Genomic DNA, 6,000 nt, shown 5'->3' with positions numbered 1-6,000 from the left:
CTTCTCCTTCCACAGGTAGCAACAATAAGTCTGAGAAGGCTCTTGATAAAGGCACTTGATAAAGGCAAGAAAAAGACCAGGTGCAACTATTGTAAGGCAAAATATCATGTCATTAAGAATTGCCCTAAGCTAAAGGCTAAAGAGGCAAAGAAGAAAGAGTCAAATGCAGCCACAATAGCAGATGCTTCTACAAATGCAGATTCTGCAAATGTTGTGCAGGATACAGAATGGGCGTTTAGCGTGTATTGCCAATATGACCCATCTGTACATGATGCATGTTTGGTAGTTTCTGTTGACTCTCATGTATGGTATTTTGACAGTGGTGCTACAAAGCACATTACCTCGCATCGTGATATGTTCACTTCTCTTGAGAATGTCCCTAATGGGAATACTGTCACGTGCCAATAATGCTTCTTACTCAGTGAAGGGCATTGGTAAAATTATGCTTACTGCTGCAAATGGCAGCGCTTCCACACTTTCAGGTGCTTTGTATGTGCCAGGGATAAAGAAGAATCTATTGTCTGTCTCTGCGCTTGCTAGACTTGGACTTGTAGTCAAATTTATGGATGACAAATATATTGTTCATGATTTGACTTCTGGTGATATGATTATTGTATCTGGCACCTTGTTTCGTGGGCTGTATAGGCTCAATTCTTATGACAAGTGTGTGGAACATTCAGCAAATGCAGTTTCTGATGCAAAACTATGGCATGCTCGTTTTGGTCATCTGAACTTTGCTAGTTTGCTGCGTTTGCAAAAATTTGATATGGTTGCTTCATTGCCCCCTCTTGAGGCACCATTGAAACATGTTTGTGAAGGCTGTATTTTAGGCAAAATGCAGCGTTCTCCGTTTCCAAAGGATGGTTCTGTGTGGGCCAATCGCAAATTGTAACTTGTACATAGTGATGTATGTGGGCCCATGCAAACTCTGTCATTTGGTAAACACTTGTACTTCGTGACTTTCATTGATGATTACTCAAGGCATGCATGGGTATATCCACTGAAGGCAAAGTCCGAAGTGTTTTTGTGCTTCAAACAGTTTTTGCTTATGGTTTAAAATGTATCCAATTGTAATGTGGGCACCCTCCGTTCTGATCGAGGGGGGGAGTACATGTCTAAAGAGTGATGCATTTCTGGCTAGTCGTGGGATAAAACACCAATGTACAGTGCCGTATACCCCTCAGCAAAATGGTGTTGCTGAGAGGAAAAACAAGTCACTTATGGAGATGGCACGATGTATGGTCAAGAGCCAAGCTTTGCCACATGCGTTTTGGCTTGAGGCTGTCATGTGTGCTGCATATGTACTCAACAGGTGTCCCACTAAGGCCTTGCAGTCTATTACTCCATACGAAGCTTGGCATGGCAAGAAGCCTTCTATTGGTCATTTGCGTGTTTTTGGTTGCTTGGCCTATGCTTTAGTGCCTGTGCAACAACGCAAAAAATTGGATGATAAGGCTATCAAATGCATTTTTGTTGGTTACAGTGCTGAGAGCAAGGGTTACAGATTGTATCATCTGCAGTCAAAGTGTATCTTGATCAGTCGAGATGTTGTTTTTGTGGAAGATGCTGTGCAGCCTTTGTTATCATGTACTAAAGAGACAGGTGTGAGCTCACGGGATGTATTTGATACGTTGTTGCCTCTGCTTACAGGTGGGAATTCAAATATAAGTCCTAATGAGGCAAATATTCAGCCTATGCAGATTTCAAACGACATCATAGATCAGCCTATTTCTGATGTAGATTTACAAGATGTAATTTATGAAGATAGGGCTGAAAATGAGCAGGCTAGAGGTATGCCTAAATGGCTGGTGCAAACCTTGCGTGATAGTAAAATTGATGCACCTATGTCTAGTCGTACTCGTTCAGGTTTTCAGCATGCCTCTTATGCATCAGATTGTTATGCTTTGGTTGTGTCTAGTATGTGTGAAGAGGAAGAACCTCTTTCAGTTTTTTGATGAGGCACAAAAATTAGAAAATTGGTTGGCTGCAATGCAAAGTGAATATGATGCTATAATGAAGAATGGTACATGGTACATGGTCTTTGTGTGATTTGCCTATTGGTAAAAAGGCCATTGGATGTAAGTGGGTTTTTAAGTTGAAACGAAAGCCAGATGGCAGTGTTGATCGCTATAAAGCTAGACTTGTTGCAAAGGGTTATGCTCAAGAAAAGGGCATTGATTTTGATGAGACCTTTGCTCCCACTTGTCGTATGACTACCATTCGTAGCATTTGTGCATTGGCAGCTCATAATGGTTGGAATGTACATCAGTTGGACATAAAGACTGCGTTCTTGAATGGAGATTTGCATGAGGAGGTGTATGTATCGCAGCCTCGTGGTTTTGTTCAAAGAGGGCAGGAAAACAAGGTGTGCAGGTTGAAAAAGGCTTTATATGGTTTAAAGAAAGCTCCACGAGCTTGGTATGAAAAGATACATGCATATTTGACTGCACATGGTTTTCAGAATAGTCCACCAACAGAAAGCACTTTGTATGTTAAACATGTGGATGATGTACATCTAATCATTGCTCTCTATGTTGATGACATGCTGCTCACAGGACCAAATGAGAGTCATATTGCTGATTTTAAGGCTGATTTGAATGCCTCTTTTGAGATATCAGATTTGGGGCATTTGCATCATTATTTGGGGATACAATTTAAGCAGTGTGATGGAGGTATTGCTTTGTGTTAGACAAAGTATATTGAGACATTGTTGCAGAGATTTGGCCTTGAAGACTGCAAGCCTATTGCTACTCCAATGGAGACAGGTTTGAAGTTGAGTCTTCATGATGCTGGAGATCACTTTGATGTCACACTCTATCAGACAGCTGTTGGTTGCCTCATTTATGTATGCATTACGAGGCCGGACATTCAGTTTGCAGTCTCACAGGTGAGCAGGTTTATGCATAGCCCAGGGTCTCAGCATTGGAAGGCAGTTAAACGCATCTTTCGCTACTTGAGTGGCACCATACATCTTGGGTTGTTTTATCCCAAGGGGGCATCGTTGCCGCCAGATTTACATGCTTTTTCGGACTCAGATTGGGCTGGTTGCTATGACACAAGAGTGTCCACAAGTGGTTTTTGTTTCATGCTCGGTAGCTCATGCATATCTTGGTTGAGCAAGAAGCAACCTACTATGGCCACTTCTAGTTGTGAAGCTGAGTACAGGGCAGCTTTCACAGCTACGGTTGAGTGTGTGTAGCTCAGACGGCTTATGGCTGACTTGGGTGTTGGACAGGAGTCTACCACCTCTATCTTCACTGACAGTCAGAGCGCATTGGCAGTTGCGAGAAACCCAGTTTTTCATGCTCGCACAAAGCACATTGAGGTGCATTATCACTATGTCAGGGAGAGACTCTCAGCAGGAGAGATCAGCTTGGCCTATGTGCCAACACAGGACAACCTATCGTGAGAAGTTCGAAGCTTTTCGCAAAGCTTTGGGCTTGCTCCCCTTTGTGGACTGATCTACTTCGGGCATGGCACTCCCCTATACATGAGTGCCAGCTCTCGTTCACACCATCTCCCAGGGGGGATTTGTTGCCATATATATAGGCAGTGATGTGTGTGAACACACTTAGGACCGCCGGGGCACTTTTTCCCTCTTTAGGAGGTTTTTTTCCCCGGCTTGTATATACGCCCATCATTCTAGGGCTAACTTATCTTTTGTACATTGACACAATCTAATACTTTGTGTTGTGTGCATTCTTGCTTCTTCTTCTCCAAGCTTTGTGTGCTTTCCTTGCAACCCTAATTCCAACAGAATTGAATGTATATGGTTAAAAAGATTGATGGGATCTTTGTGTCCCTTTAGACACCCATACTCCCATTCTCACTGACACAGCCAAAGTGCAATGACAGTAGCCAAGAATATTCTTTTATGCTAGGACCAAGCACACGAAAGTACACTAGCACTATGTCAAAGAGAGAATCTTTGTAGATGAGATCAATCTAATCTATTACAGTACACATGCCAATGTGGCATATGTTTTCACTAAAGCCTTATCACGTGAAAAGTTTGAGGCCTTTAGAAAGCTTTGGGCCTCATCCCTTTCACTGACTAATCTACAATCTTTGAAAATTTCACATTTGTACTAAGGGGGATTTGTTAGATAATGACAATAGTACTATAATGAGGACATTTTTATCCCGTCAACTTTCTCCCCACGGCTATGCAAGTGCGAACGAACACCTTAGGGTTAGCTAGTATGTAAGCAACCTCATCCATTGTTTAGGGTTGATGCTTATTTGTACTTGCAAAGAGCTTCATCTCTCTCCCCTTTGAGCTAGCCATTCTCTCTCACGCTCTACACCCTTGTGTTCTATTCATTGATCATTGTGTGTGTGTGTGTGTGCGCGCGCGCGCACGCGCACGTGCATGTGAGTTTAACTCCATTGTGAACTAACAAGAACATTGTTAGACCAAGATATTTGCATTCAAAAATAATTAGAATCAAACTCAAGATAATCAGACCAAGATATTTACATTCAAAAAAATTTAGAATAAAACTCAAAATAAATGTGAGTTTTCACCTTCAAACTGATAACAAAACTAAAAGAGCAAACTTATAACAAGTTTCTGAAGAAAGTTTTGAGAGAAGTGTTTGAAGAAACCAACAAAAGTCATATTAAGGCTAGAAGTATATTGAAGGTGAAGTGAAGCTTAAGTGCAATAGATGTGAAGATATAAAGAAATAAAGAAATAAAAGGCTTTTTTCAAGGTTGTGAATCCTTCTCATAATTAATGAAATACGATTGCATTATGAGAAAATGGAACCTTAAGGGTAAGGTCAAAGAACATTAGACAATAAATTTGAAGTAATTGAGAATGGGTTTCTCAAAAGAAGTTTTCATAACGTAAAATTTAGGCCTATGCTTAAGACTTCACATTTATACTTATCTTTGGAAAACCAAGAGGGATATTTCTTTACAATTTATTTTACCCATCAAACCTATGGTTAGAATTACATATTTCTCAGAAATTTGTTTTACCCATACCTATGGTATATATATATATATATATTAATATATATATATATATATATATATATGGGTAAAACAAATTTCTGAGAAATATGTAATTCTAACCATAGGTTTGATGGGTATATATATATATATATATATGACTACTTTATATCATCAATTAAGAAGAGCAAGAATGTCACTAAGTTTGGGCATCGGAAGTGCCCACAAGGTTATTACAAAAATGATAAATAAGTTTGTGAAGATGTTACAAGAAGACATCAAGTTTCCAAGACCTAGGAAGCTAGAGAAGTGATAATAAAGTGAGATGTATAGCAAAGCATGTAATAAGATAGAAATAGAACATCCTTATTATGAGGACAAAGCCCATTGAAGGAGGGACAAATGTAGGCCTCATTTTACACTGCTAATGTAGGCGTCATTAAATAAATAAATAAAAAGCTTGGGTGGATTTTTTAAAGAAGATTAAATCATGAGGATCGAACCATTAGAATGAACAACTCCATAATATGAGACCGAGTGCAAGATTTATGGACATATACACACTTCTAGCAAAGGAACTACTACTACTAGTGGGTGGCGAGATTAGCATTAAGTTAATCAATCAAGTTTTTTTTTAATAGATGATATTAGGAATTTGACTCCATGTGAGACAAGTGTAAGGTAAAGGACTAAATTATGGACGAGTACTAGTAATTAAGTTAATTAATCAAGATTTTTGTAAAAAAGATTAGATGATAACTCCATGTGAGACAAGGTTAAGGAACTAAATTATGTACAAGACTTGTTGGGGAGAGTTGGTTCAAAATTGCAACCCTTTTCTCCCTTTCCAAATTCATGACAATTTGAGGTGCACAAATTACTTGCTTTTGCAAACTAACCTTGGCGCCACCTCAAAATTGACTAACTCTAAGCTGAAATTAAAATGATAGATCAATCTCACCTTGGGACGAATTAAGCTTTCATGAAGTATCTATGGATTTTTTTAAATATTTTGAAAAGAACATGTATTGGCCAATTTGC

The sequence above is a fragment of the Cibotium barometz genome, chromosome 51 (assembly GCF_041138505.1).
Source record: "Cibotium barometz isolate CiBa-2024 chromosome 51, ASM4113850v1, whole genome shotgun sequence".
NCBI lineage: Eukaryota > Viridiplantae > Streptophyta > Polypodiopsida > Cyatheales > Cibotiaceae > Cibotium > Cibotium barometz.
The sequence above is the reverse complement of the archived record's forward strand: the minus strand, read 5'-3'. Positions refer to the sequence as shown.